Source organism: Danio rerio, chromosome 18, assembly GCF_049306965.1.
Source record: "Danio rerio strain Tuebingen ecotype United States chromosome 18, GRCz12tu, whole genome shotgun sequence".
Taxonomy (NCBI): domain Eukaryota; kingdom Metazoa; phylum Chordata; class Actinopteri; order Cypriniformes; family Danionidae; genus Danio; species Danio rerio.
In genome coordinates this window covers 53,561,088-53,580,000 of record NC_133193.1, presented here as the reverse complement: position 1 = coordinate 53,580,000, position 18,913 = coordinate 53,561,088, and the positions used below count along the sequence as shown (strand labels likewise).

The following is an 18,913-nucleotide window of genomic DNA, read 5'->3' as shown; positions in this document are numbered from 1 at the left end:
ACAGATTCATTCATGTAATTCTTTTAAAACTACTGATTCCTTTAGAAACCATCCAAGTGACTTTGTTGAGTTATTCATTTATATGAATACAGAGTTGAGTTATTAATTGAATCATTGACCCAAATGATTCATTCAGAAAGAGATTCATTTATATTATTTATTGAAAACTTCTGATTCATTTAGAAAGAGAGCAATTGACTGTCCTGAGTTATTCATTGGTTTATTGACTCAAATGATTCATTGTGAAACAGATTGATTCATATTATTTATTTAAAAGTGCTGATTCATTTAAAACACAACAAGTGACTATCTTGAGTTATTCATTGCATCGTTGACCCAAATGATTCATTCTGAAACAGATTCATTTGTAATATTCATTGAAAACTGCTGATTCATTTAGAAAGACAGCAGTTGACTGTCCTGTCTATCAGGATAATCCAATCTATTTAAAGATGTTTTTTAATAAGAAATGTCACATTAATTGGCACATCTAATGCAAGAAAATGACTTTAAAGAGAGATAAAAAATAGTTCTGATATTAAAAAAGCCAAAGAAAAGCCTGATAAGACTTGTGCAGAGCCAGAGCAGAAATCTGCATGAGTAAAAAGCAAGAGTTTTGATGTGATGTTGACTGTAAAAGTGCTGAGTGTGTGTGAGTTTGGCCCACAGCATTCTCACACACAAACACACACACTTGTCTAATAGGGAGCAGATTAGATAAATGTGCTGTACGCCGTGAGTAGGCCCTAACGCCGCCATCACTTATCAAACAGAAGGAGAGCAAAGCCACAGGCACACACTGCATTTCACACTGCGATCCTCCTGTCCTGGGAGCGTTTGTGTTATTGTAGTGCAGAGCAAACACACATCACTCAGAGCGGTTTTCAGACTGATCCATACACACTGCACACACTCCTAGTCAAAAGATTAATCGCAATTGATCAATCGCATCTAAAATCAAAGCTTGTATTTGTGTGTGTGCTGTGTATATTCATCTTGTGTTTGTATATATATATATAAAAGGTGAAGAAATATTTTGACAATCTTCAATGAAAGTCTGACCTTCTGCTTCCGTGTTTGGAGTGACTCTTTCTGTTGATGTCAACCTGAGGGTTTCCCTAGCACTTGCATATTAATACCCTGTCTTACGTTAGCTTTCACTTTAGGGAATGATGCTCAAAACTGCAACCGTTTTGGTCATATGCGCTTAATTTTAACTATGCGACGTAAAGATATATTTGCGAGCATGTGTGCGAGTGCATAAAATTGTTGTTGTGCGACCGTTTTTCACTGCAAAATGTTCACCGCATGCACAGATTTAAGCAATTCATGAATAGTTTAAAACGCTTGTCATGTCCACTTGCTGCTGTAAATAAAGCCTGCTATGCTTGCCCCGCGTTCAAGCTCTTCTTATTGGCTCACTGCGCTTGAACAGAACCCAAATGCATTGGTTAATATCAGCTGTCAATCACTCAGTTCAGAAGACAGAGAGCTACAGCCGCGAAAATGTAAAGGTCTGGACATTAACACTGACAGATTTAGTTTTAGAAACCACCCAAAGTTACAAATAACGGCACATCTGATTAGTGAACATGTGGAGAATGTTAATCCAGCATCTACACTTCCAGAAGACTTCCATTGTTTAAAGTCCGCTATGACAATGATTAAAGCCATTCACTTTAAAGCCGGAGCAAAGGAGTTTTCAGGTAACAGTGTTTGCCACATCTACATATTGTAAGCACGAGATGTTCTGTTATTTAATCCTTCATTTAATCCTCATGATGCTGTCGCCTCACAGCAAGAGGGTCGCTGGGTCGCAGGTTCGAGCCTCGGCTGGGTCGGTTGGCATTTCTGTGTGGAGTTTGCATGTTCTCCCTGCGTTCGTGTGGGTTTCCTCCGGGTGCTCCGGTTTCCCCCACAGTCCAAACACATGCGCTATAGGGGAATTGGGTAGTCTAAATTGACCGTAGTGTGTGTGTGTGAATCTCTCCCAGAGATAGGTTGCGGCTGGAAGGGCATCCGATGCGTAAAAATGTGCTGGATAAGTTGGCGGTTCATTCCACTGTGGGACTTAGCCAACAAGTAAATGAATGAGTTTTGATTGGTGTTGATTTCAAACGCAGTAAATCTGTTCATATAAAACTTGCAGTAACACTCTTATAATTTTTGGTGGGTGCGACTACAGTTTGGATGGTGCGCCAAAACTTTCGAAATTAGGAGCACCGATGTTACCAAGCAAAAAGGCTAATTTTGAGCCCTGTCAAAAGGAAGCCCCGCCCCCTACTCAATATTCTGTTTCAGTTGGAAGTGCATCAACATGTTGAAATATTTAGTCGTCTCAGCAACTTCTGCTTCATGCAAACTTTAAATCAAGCTGCATCTTAAGAGAAGTAAAAATATTGTCATGTTTTTAGAAATATTAAGTCATAATTAAGTGAGTTTTTCCTTAAAACAAGCAAAAATCTGCCAATGGGGTAAACTGATTTCAAAACTAAAACACGTTTATTTTGCTTATGTTGCATTTCATAGGCCAGATTGACATGAAAATGTTACGAACACTACTGTCATTAAAACAGCAGCATGAATATTATTAAAATAATCGCCAGCAGAACTTCCTATAGGCTGAAAACATTATGAAGTTGCTCCAGTATCTGAAGTATTTTAAAATAAAATTCAACATACATTATTAAAGCGAACATAAACATTTCATAATGCAGTACTGTGATCTTTAAAACATATTTTAATATTCCTCAATGTGTGTACAAAATACAAAAGTCAGGACTTTTTAAAACATTAACTAGTCCACCATCATGCGGACAGATGTATAAATAAGTGATTGTGTCTGTTTCTCCAGTCTTCTTCACCATCTCAGTGTTTTTCTGGTGTTAAATTCAGATGCAATGCAAACGTCATTCATATTGTGAAATCCAAATGAACACAGGCCCCAAAGAAAGCACAATATTGCCATATTTCTGTGATTCATTTTCTCTGTAGTCTCTGAAGTGCACACAGAGCCGCCTTTGAAGTCAGCAAGACCAGAGGCAATTGCAGGATTTTATATATATTTACATTTCCCTTCATAACCTCATAACAGACTGTGACAAACACGAGGAGAATAACTCCATCTGGAGGGGCGGATGGGCTTATTGATTTATAGATGGATGGATGGATGAATGGATATGTGGATGATGGATGGATGGATGGTTGGTTGGGTAGATGGACAATAAATTTACTGAAGAATAGTTGGATGGACAGAATGATGGAGAAATGGATGGATGTACAGTAGATGGATTAATGAAAGGATGGATAGACTAAATAGATGATGGAGGAATAGTGGATGGATGAACAGAATGGTGGATGGATGGATGGATGAAGAGAATGGTGGATGGATGGATGGATGAAGAGAATGGTGGATGGATGGATGGATAGATGAACAGAAGGGTGGATGGATGGATGGATGAAGAGAATGATGGATGGATGGATAAAGAGAATGATGGATGGATGGTGGATGGAGGGATGGATGGATGAAGAGAATGATGGATGGATGAACAGAATGGTGGATGGATGGATGGATGAAGAGAATGGTGGATGGATGGATGGATGGATGGATGGATGGATGAAGAGAATGGTGGATGGATGGATGGATAGATGAACAGAAGGGTGGATGGATGGATGGATGAAGAGAATGATGGATGGATAGATGAAGAGAATGATGGATGGATGGTGGATGGAGGGGTGGATGGATGAAGAGAATGGTGGATGGATGGAACTGTACAAATTTTACTGACTACTGGAGAAATAGAGCCACACACACACACACACACACACACACACACACACACACACACACACACACACACACACACACACACACACACACACACACACACACACACACACACACACACACACACACCCTGCAGAATCACACTGTCGCTTGACTTTACCTTTACTGGCTTGTATTAAGAATTTACAGTTGGGGTCAAAACACCACATTATTTCTCCTGTAAAGTGTTCCTCCTGCTGCGTCCCTCTCCGTGAGTGTGTGTGTGTGTGTGTGTGTGTGTGATAAGCGAGACCTCAGACACACACACACACACACTCACACACACTGTAAATCATTGAGCTTATAGATTGGGGATGGTACAGTAGAGCAGGGAAAGGTCAGCGCTTACAGGAACGCAGATCTATTGTCAAAACATCTAGAAAGATCAATATCTGCACCATAAAAACTCCTCTCCTATTACACTCATTTCACTCTTTATTACACACACACACACACACACACACTGCATTACCGTGCCAAATCTCTGTCTACAGTATAAATACAGTTGAAGACTAGATTATCAGCCCAAATATTTCCCAAGTGCTGCTAAACAGAGATTTGTTGATAACTCATCTCTAATAACTGATTTATTTCCTCTTCTCCATGATGACAGCACATAATATCAGACTAGATATTCTTCCAGACACTAGTGTTCAGTCACATTTAGTTGGGTCAGTTGGTGTTTCTGTGTGGAGTTTGCATGTTCTCCCCGTGTTGGTGTGGGTTTCCTCCGGGTGCTCCGGTATTCATTTATATTTTATGAATATAATTTGTTATTATTGTAAGATTTGTTATTTTTGTAATATTTTAATGTAGTGTTTTTTACATATATATTTAATTTTGAGCATGTGGATGCTTTTGTTTTCAGCCACTCAGTACACTGTGCTCTGCCTTGGCGTGTGGTCTAAATGCAGGCCTGTTCGTCCATTATGGTGTAAATTTCATTTCAGAAGTGTGTTGACAGCATTAAGTGGTACACTGTTGTCTGTTTCTGCTAATACAAGTCTAAAAATAAACTCTACTGGCCATATATAGAGTGTATCTATACGTATATATATATAGAGAGAGAGAGAGAGAGAGGTGATGTTCATATGAGTGTAATATCTGTCAGAGCAATGCTTTCTGCAGACTGAGCCGATAGGGGCAATAAGTGGCAGGTAATGGCTCACACACGCAACACACACACACACACACGCACACGCGCTAAAATATTGATTTAATTCCCTGCCTATATATTTCCCCTTAACCGTCTGCTGTCAGTCAGTCAGTCTGTGTGTGAGTGTGTGAGTGTGTGTGAGAGAGAAACAGTAGCTGTGAATGACAACCATGAGCTCTTCTAGCTGTACTGTACCAGATGGAGAGCTGGTTTAGCCCTGCATAAACAATAATAATAATTGTACTATAATAAATATGATAATACGAATTGTATATCCCTTTGAAAGCAGAAAATTTAAAGTTAATAATAATTGTGATTACTTAATAATGATAATAATAATAATAATAACAATAATAATGATGATGATGATGACAATAATAATAATAATAATTATTATTATAATTATAATAGTAATAATAATAATGATAAAAAATAACGATGATGACAATAATAAAAGTAAAAATTAAAAATAATAATAATATGAATAATAATAATGATTATAATAGTAATTATAATAATAATAAATATTAATGATAATAATAACTATGATAATAAAATGAAATGATAATAATAATGATAATAATAATAATATTGATGATGATACTACTAAAACTACTACTACTACTAATAATAATAATAAATAAAAATAATAATGATAATAATAATGCTTTTATTAATTACAATTACTATTAACTTTACATTTTTTGCATTTAAAAGTAATTTTTTGATGAATTGTAATGATTATGACCTTTTTATGCTTAAACTTTTAATGTTAAAGTGACAGTTTTGTTCTAATATTGTAATTGCATGGTAAAATGCATGCATGTGTGTGTTTGTGCATGCATGTGTGTGTTTGTGCATGCATGTGTGTGTTTGTGCATGCATGTGTGTGTGTTTGTGTGTGTGTAAGGGAGTCTGAAGGCTTGTTTTTCTGTCAGAGCTGTGAAATGGTCAACATCTCTGAGCCTCGGGCCGTCTCTGTCAGCAGCACTAAATATCTGCTCTCACAGAGTCCCTGCAGACACACACACACACACACACACACACACACACACACACACACACACACACACACACACACACACGGCTCTACTGAGAGACACTTCTGCTGCCTGTCTGGAAGACTATTGCTTCACACACACACACACACACACACACACACACACACACACACACACACACACACACACAGAGACACATACACCCACATGCACATTGCAGTCAAACACACACATGAACTTAAACGAACACAAATACTCAAACACACACATACACTCAAAACATACACACATACACACTCACATGCACACAAAACCCAAACACACACTTACTTATTTACACACACACACATACAATATAAACTCAAATACACACATACACTCACACACGCAGGTCGTCACAGCAGAATGAACCGGCAAATATTCCAGCAAATGTTTTATGCAGCGGATGCTCTTCCAGATGCAACCCAGTACTGGGAAGCATCCATACACACTCAATGACACACACCCACTCATACACTACGGCCAGTTTAGTTCATCAATCCCTCTATAGCGCATGTGTTTGGACTGTGGGGGAAACCGGAGCACCCGGAGGAAACCCACGCCAACACGGGGAGAACATGCAAACTTCACACAGAAACACCAACTGACCCAGCCGAGACTCAAACCAGCAACCTTCTTGCTGTGAGGCCACAGTGCTAACCACTGAGCCAACATGCCCACATGAACAAACACAGCACCGTCCTCGTTTAACATGTCAGGAGCAGGAGATTATCACAGTAAACATCTGGACAGCGAAGTGTAAACTCCAGCACACATCCGTCCGTCAGAGCAGAGAATATGAGCGCAGTCATCACCGCTCCTCTGCTCTCCCTCATTCTGTGTGTGGTTTGGCTCCCCTGACTCTCGGTGGGCCCCGTGGTGTTAATTATCCAGCGTTCTCTCTCCGTCTCTCTGCAGTGGAAGTGCATTAATCTTGATTGGCTCCTTCAGTGTATTTGAAGAGTCTGCTTCAGTGAAGGCCCAGCAGCTTTCCAGCGCATGTGTATCTGCTCCGTTCACGTCACATTCACTCGCGCAGGACACTTAAAGGTCAGCACGCGCTGCTAGTGTGCGCACATACACCCCAAACCAGCATCTGAAGTCAGTTTCAGGTGGACTTCCAGCACTGTTGGTTGAATCATGGAGTGGCGTGTGACATGATGAAGTGGTGTCCGAGTCAATTCTGCCGCAGCTTTAATGATGCATGTGAAGGCAGCTGCATGAGTCCCCACAGCATGACTTCTCCACATCAGTGTTAATGACAACCCGGGCTCCTTGTGGAAATGTAGCCCCGCGGACGTTTCTGCAGACCGCGATTTACGTCCCGGGAGGTACGTATTCAAGCGGTTTTTGTTTTCGCGGATCCGCGAGAGGCCGCTGTGCGCGCTTTTTGTTGTCTCGGGCGCCTCTCGGGATCGCGCGCCGTTTGCGCCCGCGCCGTTCTCGCGCAAAAAGCTGCCGGATTGGCCGACTCGGCCGCCCTCCTCTTACTCCTCTTCCCCCTCCTTCCCTAAACCCGAGTGACGGTTCGCAAAAGCTGTCCAGAAAAAAAAAAAAAAGCAAAAGCCCTCGTCTTTGATTTCGACCGAGTTTTTAGGATCCCGCCGCGTTCTCGCACTTATTTTTCGGATTCCGTTTTTCGTCTTACCTGATTTCTGGAACCGCTGTTCCCTGGACTCGATCCCGGTCGTCGTCCCCGCGGCCGGCTCCTCCTCCTCCTCCGGGGCCTCCGCTCCGCCGACGCAACGCTGTGAGATAAGCGGACAAACTGGTTGCATCGGGAAAGCCCTCCACTCAGAGGCGAGCCGTCGGCCGGCGAGCGCGAAGAGGAGGGGCGGAGCGGCGCCACACCGCCCCGCAGCGTTCGCTCTAAAAAAACTAAACGTGGCCTTACGTACCTCCGGCCACGTAAATCGCTGTCTCCAGAAACGTCCGCGGGGCTACGTTTCCAGAATGAGCTTGGGTTGGTTAATGAGCAGCACAGCTTCATCAGGACCAGCACATCTCCTTGAGGAACACCCCACCGCTCTTAATGAAATTAAAATCAGCTGTTTTAGATGTCAGCATCAGTATTGTTGATCTTTAGGATAACTAAACAGTGACAATATTAGTGTTTAGGAGAAATAAACCTGATAAAAACATGTAAAGCTTGCGGTTTGTCTTTTACACCTGTATCAACAGTTTTAATCACGTCTCCTCATACTTTAGTTCCTCATTAAATTTTTGGCCAATCGAATGCTGTCTAGTGTCTGACATGCCCCGCCTCCTTTAAAATGCTTCTCATTTGCTGTTCATTTGATGCTCTTGAGCTCAATCACTCTTAGGCCGTACTCACACTATGTACAGTTGCCTTGAACCGGGCCAAAGCACGCTTGTTCCCCTTCCCATCTCCCCCGACAGCCCGCACTTACATTATATTTGGGCCCGGGCTTCCGTCATCGATGCTGCGCTGTTCAGTAAGCGCTCCCGCTCAGCACAGTGGAGATTTCTTTAGTTATATCGTTTAAGTTGTTTGATAAACAGTGACACAGTCAAATATTTCAAACAGATCAGCCACTTTTGAAGCTTATAAACAATCATAAAGTCCTGCTGCTGCAGGAATGAGGAGGTCTGCTGAAGGTGCAGCTGTGGTGCAGTGAGGGGTTTGCGTATTTAATAATCTACGGCAGTTTGTGTTCACTGAACAGTTAAAATGGTTAATTAATCCATAAAACAGTCACGTCTCGTCTTTAGTTTCAGGCTTAGGTGCGTTTTGCACTCACACAAAGCCCAAGTGACCAGGGCCGGCCATGTGAACCGTGCCTGAGCCAGATTCAGAGCACTCACACTTCTCAAACGATCAGGGAAACGGGCCTGGGCACGGTTTAGATAGGATAGTGTGAGTAGGCCCTTATTGGCAGAGCTGAGTGGAAACACAATGCTGTCGGCTGTTTTGTAATTTTTTAATTTTTTTAAAGCAATAACCTTAAGACTAAACTTTAACACTAAATCTATTGGTCACAATGCATTTACACTAACTCAAATTAAATGTAAAAAAATAACAATAAATAAAAACCTATTTAGATAATTGGAGATGTGTATACAGTTAAAGTCAGAATTATTCGCCCCTGTTTGACTTTTTTTTTTTTTTTTTTGAATATTTCCTAAATGGTGTTTAACAGAGCAAGGAAATCTTCACAGTGTTTCCTCTAATATTTTTGTTCTTCTGGAGGAAGTCTTACTTGTTTTATTTCAGCTAGCATAAAAGCAGTTTTTAATTTTTTAAACACTATTTTAAGGTCAATGTTATTCGCCCCTTTAAGCTCTTTTTTTTTCGATAGTCTACAGAACAAAACATCATTATACAATAACTCGCCTAATTACCCTAACCTGCCTAGTTAACCTAATTACCCTGGTGAGGCCTTTACATGTCACTTTAAGCTGTACACTAGTGTCTTGAAGAATATCTAGTCTAATATTATTTACTGTCATCATGACAAAGAGAAAATAAATCAGTTATTAGAGATGAGTTATTAACACTATTATGATTAGAAATGTGTTGAAATAATCTGCTCTCCGTTAAACAGTAATTAGGGAAAAAATAAACAGGGGGCGAATAATTCTGACTTCAGCTGTATGTTTATATCTCCAAATTCATATAAACATTGTCAAAAATAACACATGCTGTGACAATAAATCTTTTTACTTTTTTGATTCAGTTTCCTTTGTTTATTTATTTCTTTATTCTTTACTCTAGCACTGTTTCAGAAATTAATTATACATTTTCTTTCTTTCTTTCTTTCTTTCTTTCTTTCTTTCTTTCTTTCTTTCTTTCTTTCTTTCTTTCTTTCTTCGTTCCCTTCTTTACTCCTTCACTGTGTTTGTTTCAGAAATGATATGTACATTTGCTTCATTGTTTACTCTCCATCTGCTCCCGCATGTCTCTCTGATTAAAACTCAATGTTTTCCTGCTTTAATACATTGATAAAGACCCAGATTACCTAAAGTTATTTCATTTAAATCTTACAGTTTAATCCAAGTCTTCTGATGAGTTATAAGTAGGGCCAGAAGGAATCTGCGGACATTCTTTGCTATTTCTGCTGAGAATTTTGGTAAAAATCTGCCGATTTCTGCTGAATTATTTTGGGAGTATCATAACTAAAACCTTAATATATGAAATAAAAAAATAATATCAGTTTAACTTTTATTTAATGTTTAAAATGCAAATCCTATTAGATTCACTTGATTTGGTAAATCTAAAAATCTAGTAAAAGACAGAAAGTATGACTTTACAAACTGCATTGTGCATAAATCAGATGAACATTTTCACATTAGTCAATAATACTGAAATTAATCATAAGAAACTGAATAAATATAGATTTACACACATTTACTCAAGCAAATAAACAGAATTAATGATGGGCAGAAAATCTGCAGAATTGTGCACGTGCAGATTCCAGGTGGGCCTAGTTATAAGTGTTTTATGCCGTCATAAACAGTCAAACACTGATCACTGCACACATATGTAGAGCTCAGATGGTAAAGGAGAGATCGAATCTGATATTTACAGTAAATTGAGTGTTTATAATTGAGCAGTTGTTTGTATTTAGACTAATCATAATCTCTCTCTCTCTCTCTCTCTCTCCCTCTCTCTGTGTGTTTCAGCCTAATGAACTGACGCTCAGTGAGAGACTCAGCAAAATCATGGCTGTCGTAAGGGATCAAACACACACACACACACACACACACACACACACACACACGGACACCAGAAACATCCCTTTTTCATGAGGATGAAGATAAACCGTGATGCTGAAACACTCATCTTTCATCAAAGTTCTGGGGGACTTTTCTAAGTAATTATTAATGCATCACTTTAAAATTTTAAGTTATAATATTTTAGTGACTTTAAAAAAGGTGATGTAAATTACTTTATAGTTTAATTAATTGGCTTTTAAATAAATGTTGCTGGACCCTGCACTGGATGAGAGAATGCTGGAATGGGCAGAACACATGGATGAAAAGGAAAAGGGGATTATAGTGTCATGGATGTGTCTGTGTGTGTGCATGTGTGTGTGTGTGTGTGATGTGTATCAATCATTGTGTGCAAATAAAATCAGCAAAACACCAAACCCAGGGCCCGGTTTTTCAAAAGGTTTCATCCGGATAAAATCGGATTTAGTAATCCTGTTTTTGCGATCCGTGATCACGGAATCCTGCTTACTTTTTGGGCCCGTTTTTCAAAGCAACATCGAATTAGATCAATCAGATCCGGATAGGAACTTTTCAGGTTCACTAAATCTGGATAACCAGTGCTCCAACAGGATTGGAAATCACAATGTAGAACTAAAGATAAGTAAAGAATAAGCCAGTGTGGGGTCAATATAAGTTTATTTTTCCACATTTTCATTACATTTTGGGCATTAAGTCCAAAATTCCAGTGGATTACTTTTGAAAAACCGGGCCCTGGAGCCAGACGAGCAGCTCCACACACCGCTCCAGTTCCACACTCTCCGTCTGTATTCAGCAGGTACTTTTAATTGTGGGTTTTCTGTCGTCTGAAATGTGCCAAAGTATTTGGAGGCCTTATTGTAGACATCGCTGTGCCTGACTGTTATTGCGTATGTAAATTAAAAGATCTCATTCTTAAAGCTTTGCAGGAGTCTCTGATGATCATTGGATGTTTTGTTGGTCTTTGAATGAGAATTCCCAATTATAATTATTAAATAATAAGTGGAATATTCAGAGCCAAAATGAAAGTCATAAACATATTACATTATATTATATTATATTATATTATATTATATTATATTATATTATATTATATTATATTATTTTATATTATATTATATTATATTATTTTATATTATATTTTATTAGATTATATTTTATTATATTATATTATTTTATATTATATTTTATTATATTATATTATTTTATATTATATTATATTTTATTATATTATATTTTATTATATTAAATTATATTATATTTTATTATATTATATTATATTATAATATATTATATTATTTTATTTTATATTATAATAATTATATAATATTTTATGATATTATATTATAATAAATATATTATTTTATTTTATATAATATTATTTATATTATTTTAATTATATTGTATTATATTATGTTATGTTAAATTAATTATTTTATACGTATTATATATTAATTATATTATATTAAGTTAATTATATTATACAGGATTATATTATTGCTATACATTTTATATACTGTATAATTTCATGAAATAACCATAAAAACAATGAGTACATGTGTTTCTCACATGCATATATTCTCATTTAAATTGGTAGTTTTACTCTATAAAGGTATAAATCAATAAATAAAATATTAGACATGTATCAGAATATTACTTAAACTAATATGGGAAGTAATGCTTATGAAGAAATATTAATTATCACATAATATTAATTATAATATGATAATTATAAATTAAAAATCTACTTATAATGTAATCAAAAATAAAATTAATAATAAATAATTATTAATATGATTTTAAATGACATTATAATTATTTATATTGATGATTAGATACAGTTATAATTTTTTAATTACATTAATAATTGTATTAACTTCCCATCAAAATAATTTATATACAGTATATTCTGTATATCTTTAATTTTTAGATTTATACTATACTATACAAATCTTTATAATATAATGATTTCTGATGACTGGAAAATTCTAGATTGGTTACTTTTCTATGTATTTACACAGAAATTATTTAATATTGCAGCCTATAACATATGAGGCTTTCCAACTTGCCGGAAAGAACATATAAAGGATATATATGCATATATTTAAAGAAAAGCAGGGTTATTCCACCAAATATTGATTTCTTTTACAAGCTTGTGTATGTGTATGTGTGTGTGTGTGTGTGTCTTCTGCTCTCCAAGGTTACACGTATATGATTAAAATACATGAAAAGCAGTAATAATGTAAAGTATTATTATAATTTACACACACGGTACAGCACATTTCCTCATATATAGACATCTCCATGAAATCAGATGGCGGATTAGTGCAGATTTCCATGTTTCTGTAATGCCTTTACCTTCCAGCCGGGGCAAAAGTCACAGGATTAAAGAGAAAGAAAAGCCCTTCTTCAAATATTTCTGTGTTTGTTAATCTTGCCTGCGAGAAACGTCAGCAGATATTATTTATAATGTCTGCTGCTGGTCAAGGACAGAATAAAGGCTTTTCTTATCAGCTGCTGAAATATTCAACTGTATTAATAATAAAAGTTTCAGAGTCATCAGATCGACTCCACAAGCAAATCTCCAGAGTTTCACTCCTATTTTCCCTGTTTTTGACAATCAGTTTACAGAAAAAAGGCCTGAAGCTACTTTGCGTTCTGCAACATTTTGAGGGCAACAATTTTAAGAAAAATGCAATTTCTTCCTCATTATTATGTGAATATTATAATCTTTACAGTGCACTGCAAAATGTGCTGTTATTTGTGTCTTGTTTCTAGTCCAAACATCTAAATATTCTTAATTTAGACAGCATTTTCTAGACTAGTAATGTGTTTCAGAAAAACATAAGTCATTACATCTGCCAATGGGGTCAATAAAGTCATGTTGTTTTTATTCTTGATTCATAATCTTACAGTAATATAACATGGGTGCATAGATGGAGTCGTGGAGAGATGGACATATGGATGTATGGATAGATATAAATATGGATGGATGGATCAATAGAAAGAAGGATGATTGGAAAAATAAATGAAAACATGGATGGATTGATCGAAATATGGATGGGTAGAAAAACGATTGCTAGAAAGATGGATATATGTATGGATGTATGGATCTAAAAAAGAAGGATGGATGGAAAGACCGATGGATTGATTAATGGGAAGATCAATGGAAAGAAGGATGGATTGATAGAAATATGAATAGATGGATGAGTGATGGATGGATGGAGTGGTGGATGAAGGGACTAGTGGGTGGATGGATAGATGTTGGAAAGTTGGATGGATGGATTGATAAACATGGACGGGTGTAAAGAAGAATGGAGTGATGATGGCTGAAATGGTGGATTAATAGATGGATGGAGGGAATGGTGGATGGGTTGGTGGATGGATTGATAAAAATATGGATAGGTGGATTAATTGATAGAAAGATGGATAGATGTATGGACGGATGGATCAATAAAAAGGATAGATTAAAAGATGGATGTATGCATCTATAGAAAAGGATGGATGGAAAGATGGATAGAAAGATGGACGGGTAATGGAAAGATGGATGGATTGGTAGAAATCTTGATGATAGATGGATTGATAGAAAGATGGATAGATGGATGGATGGATCAATAGAAAGAAGGATGGATGAAAAGATGGATGGATGGATAAAGTCTGATGGATTAATGTATGGATCTAAAGAAAGAAGGATGGATGGATGGACTAGAAAAAAGGATTGATGGATGGATGGATGATGGATATATGGATGGATGGAATAATAGATGAATAGATGGATGAAAAGAGAATAGTGGGTGGATGGATTGGAACTGGGAGAAATATAGATGGATGGATGGATGAAAAGAAGGATGGATTGCTAGAAATATGGATAGATAGAAGATGGATATTTGGATGGATAGATGGAATGGTGGATGAATAGATGGACTGAGGGATTAGTGGGTGGATGAATAGATGGTGGAATTATAGATAGATGGATGGATAGATGGATCAATAGAAAGAAGGATGGATGGATGTATGGATCTTAAAAAAGAAGGATGGACAGAAAGACTGATGGATGGATAGATGGATGGAAAGACCAATAGAAAGAAGGATGGATTGATTTAATATGGATGAATAGAAAGATGGATGGATGGATGATGGAAAGGTGGATGAATAGATGGATGAAGGGAATAGTGAGTGGATTAATGGATGGTAGAACAATGGATGGACATAGTAATATGGATAGACGGATTGATCAATAGAAAGACGGATAGATGAACAGACTTATGGATGGATGTAGAGACCTATGGACCGGATGGATGGATGGAAAAAAGGATGGATGGATGATGGAAAGATATATCTATGGATAAAGAGATGGATGAAGGGAATAGTGGATGGATGGTGGAAAGGTGGATGGATGGATTGATATAAATATGGATGGATGGATGAATAGAAAAAAGCATGGATGGAAAGATAGAAGTATGGATCTATAGAAAGAAGGATGGAGAGATAGATGTATAGATCCAATGGTGGATTAATAAGATGGATGGAGGGAATAGTGCGTGGATAGATTGATAGAAATATGGATGGATGATGGAGGGAATGATGGATGATTGGACGGAGGGACAGACAGATGCATAAACTGATAAAGTGTGATGGACAGATGATGATGATGATGATGATGCACAGTCAGTGTATTCTGCGCTCTGATTGGCTGCAGGCGCTTGTGCTTCTGCTGTCTTCAGTTGGTGTTTCAGCTCCTGATGCTCATTAATTGAGCGTTTGCTTTGATTTCATACAGTAAATCCCTCAGAGGAGATGTGGAGATCCAGCATTCAGCACTCATCAATGACCTGCTGCTTTACTGCATACTGACGAGTATCAGCGGAGTCAGTGTGTGTCTGTGCACAAACAGGAAACAGTGAATGCATGAGTGTGTTGACGACAGGCCGCACGTCATGCATCTGCAAGAGCATAAGAAAATAAAGCAGGAGTAAATCTGACATGCAGCAGCTGTTTATCACTGAACTCCTATCAGTTACTATTCATATTCATATCGGCTGTCCATAAAGCAAGCAGATGCAGATGACGCTTCACTCCTGCTGGATTTCCAGCATTCGGGCCTAATTAAACTGTTCCGGTCCGCGGCGCCGCACACGAGAGGAAAGCACAGGCCATTTCATTTCCTCTGCTGTTTTAGACTGTGATTACAGCTGTTTACAATGAACAACAACAACAACACACAACAGCAGAGGAGTTACCGACTGCACTGAGGTCAGTGTATTACCTGAATTTACATATTCAACCTTTATTTAAATGACACCTGTGATGCCAAACACACCTTTCTAAGGGCTAGTTCATTCAATTTCCTTCAGCTTAGTCCCTTATTTATCAGGGGTCACCACAGAGGAATGAACCGCCAACTATAACAGCATATGTTTTACACAGTCGATTCCCTTCCAGCTGCAACCCATCACTGGGAAACACCCATACACACTCATTCACACACACACACACACTCATGCATGTGTTTGGACTGTGGGGGAAACCCAAACCCTCGGAGGAAACCCACCCCAACATGGGGAGGACATGCAAACTCCACACTGAAACCCCAACTGACCCAGCCGGCGACCCTCTTGCTGTGAGGTGATCGTGCAGCAGCTTTAAATCAAAGAAAGAACTCGAGCTTCTTTGACAGCGAACATACATGTGAATGAATCAAAGCACACACAAGCGCTGAGAGGACGAGGCTGAGCAGACTCTCAGGTGCTGTTGTTGTGCTATAATGTGAAGATAAACGCAGGAGGATGAATTGATAAGGATGCCGGAGGGCAGCGCTCAGCTTTCGGGAGGGAAATCCATCCACAAATGGCCTCAATTTCCACTTTTTAATCTTCTTTTCTCGCTCTGCGGACTATAGATTGATTCCTCTCCTCCATCAATCCATTGGCTTGAGCTCTGGCTTCTGCTAATGATGATGCCTGCTGGATTTAGCGACTGAAACAGGCCCTGTTTATTTTCCTTCCTGAACCACACAGATTAAAACAGGAGATGAGGAGCTGACGAGGATCACTTCATGAGGACACCTTCACATCTATAATACACCACTGTGGAGCAGCAAGACATTCATTACCACGACAACTACAGTGATCGATCTGCTGTGGTGATTCTACAGTTGCTATGGTAACACAACAACTACAGTGATTGATCTGCTGTGGTGATTCTACCGTTGCTATGGTAACACAACTATATTAATTGATAAATGTTGTGGTGATTCTACAGTTGCTATGGTAACACTACAACTACAGTAATTGATCTGTTGTGGTGATTCTACAGTTGCTATGGTAACATGACAACTTTAGTAATGATTTGTTGTGGTGATTTTGTAGTTGCTATGGTAACGAAAAAAGACATGAGGGGGAGTAATTAATAACAGAACTTTAATTTCTGTGTGAACTAGCCCTTTAAGACTATCTCAGCCTCATGTGTTGTGTGGGGTTGTAGACCTCAGCAGTCTGATACAGTACAGTCAAGTACAGTAGAGTAGTGGGGAACAGCTGGCCGACTGACGCCATCTTTCACACTGGGGAGTCCAGTGACAGAGTGCATTGTGGGTAATTAATGAAGCGTGTTAGGAAAAGGCAGTATTGCAGCGCGTGGTGAAGGCCACATTCATCAGCTCAGAAACACAGGAGCATATGCAGAAGTGGGAGTGTGTTGCAGACAGTGCTAATGAGTGTGTGTCCCATGATGCATCAGGGTGACAGACAGACTGAAGCTCCGCTGGCTGACGCTTTACTTCAGCAGTGTGTCTGCGCTCGTACATCATCAGTGTGTGCCAGACGCTGCTGTCTGTCGAGAACCATCCAGTGATACATACACACACACACACACACACACACACACACACACACACACACACACACACACACACACACACAATCCTAAACATTATGCACAGATTGATGAGAAGAATAATGGAATGCCTCAGTGGACTTTTTCACAAAAGAATGAAAGATCCACACAGCGGAATGAACCACCAACTTATCCAGCATATGTTTTACCCAGTGGATGCCCTTCCTGCCGCAATCCATCACTGGGAAACACCCATACACATTCTTTCACACACACACTCACGCACACACTATGGCCAACTGAGTTGATCAGTTCCCCTAAAGCGCATGTGTTCGGACTGTGGGGGAAACCGGAGCACCCAGAGGAAACCCACACCAACACGAGGAGAACATGCAAACTCCACACAGAAATGGCTTATATTCAAGGATATAAAACTATAATGTGTTGACATTAAGGCCAAATTATATCATGTTCATTGACTTATTGACTTGTAATGTTTTTCATTGATCTTCATATGTGATTTAAATCCTCTGCAGGTTTATATTACGGTACTTGAAAACTAATAATTGAATATTTCTGAGAATATTATGCAAAGAATGATTATAAATTGGCCCATGAGGTCAACATCACTGCAGTGAAATTCTGATGCACTCCAGTAAACTGATATCTTTATATATTGATATATTTATCCTATGGGAGGAACTTTCCTACACGTTATTTCAGCAACACACCCAAACAACTGAGGTAAAGTTGGTTTTATATTCAAACATTCGGACTTTCACATTATAATATCATTTCAGAAAAGTATTTGCAAATTCCTAACAGTGAAATCATATTAGCAGCCAAAGACTATCAAAGTACAACAGTGTTCACAGTCAATAAATAGTGCTAATGTTTTGAAGTCATACTTAGGCTACAGGTGATTTCAGACCTAATATTCAAAGTACCATTAAAAATGTAAGTCACGAGCTGTCACTGAACGAATGGGCGAATATAAAACAAATTTTACCTCAATATCAAAACTTAAACCATATAACGTTAATTAAAATAGGTTTAGTTACTTGGTAAAGATATATAAATAAAATCAAACTGTGATGAAGCTGCTATAGTTACTCCCAAAAAAAGCGCTGGTTTGGATATTTACTAGTCCGACATCACTCTTTGAATCAAATCAAATTTGAAAAAGATCCGAATCATGCAGCGATTCGGTTCGATTTCGAATCATTCTTCGAATCGCAGTGAACGTTTCGGGCTGGAACTGAACCAAACATGAGCTGAAGTGGATTTCTACCCAAATAAACCGTGAACATGTATGGTGTCGTTTGCTAACAGCGTCAGTAAACAATT

At 38.3% G+C, this 18,913-nt stretch overlaps 1 protein-coding gene and 1 long non-coding RNA gene across 3 annotated transcripts in view; both read left to right on the top strand.

Annotated features, from left to right (window-relative positions):
* The window catches only part of cd276 (CD276 molecule), an 80,710-nt gene extending 69,054 nt beyond the window's left edge, over nt 1-11,656 (top strand). The window contains exon 9 of one of the 2 annotated variants that reach the window (XM_021467709.3): nt 10,667-11,656. The gene's annotated coding sequence lies outside the window, so the exon portion shown is untranslated. The remainder of the gene's footprint in view (nt 1-10,666) is intronic. The other variant, NM_001080622.2, reaches the window with a different exon arrangement.
* A 1,406-nt stretch (nt 11,657-13,062) lies between these two features.
* On the top strand, nt 13,063-15,151 carry LOC141378695 (uncharacterized). The gene is made up of 2 exons (XR_012393905.1): nt 13,063-13,796; nt 13,935-15,151. It is a non-coding gene; the product is annotated as an uncharacterized lncRNA (long non-coding RNA).
* Nucleotides 15,152-18,913: the final 3,762 nt, after the last annotated feature.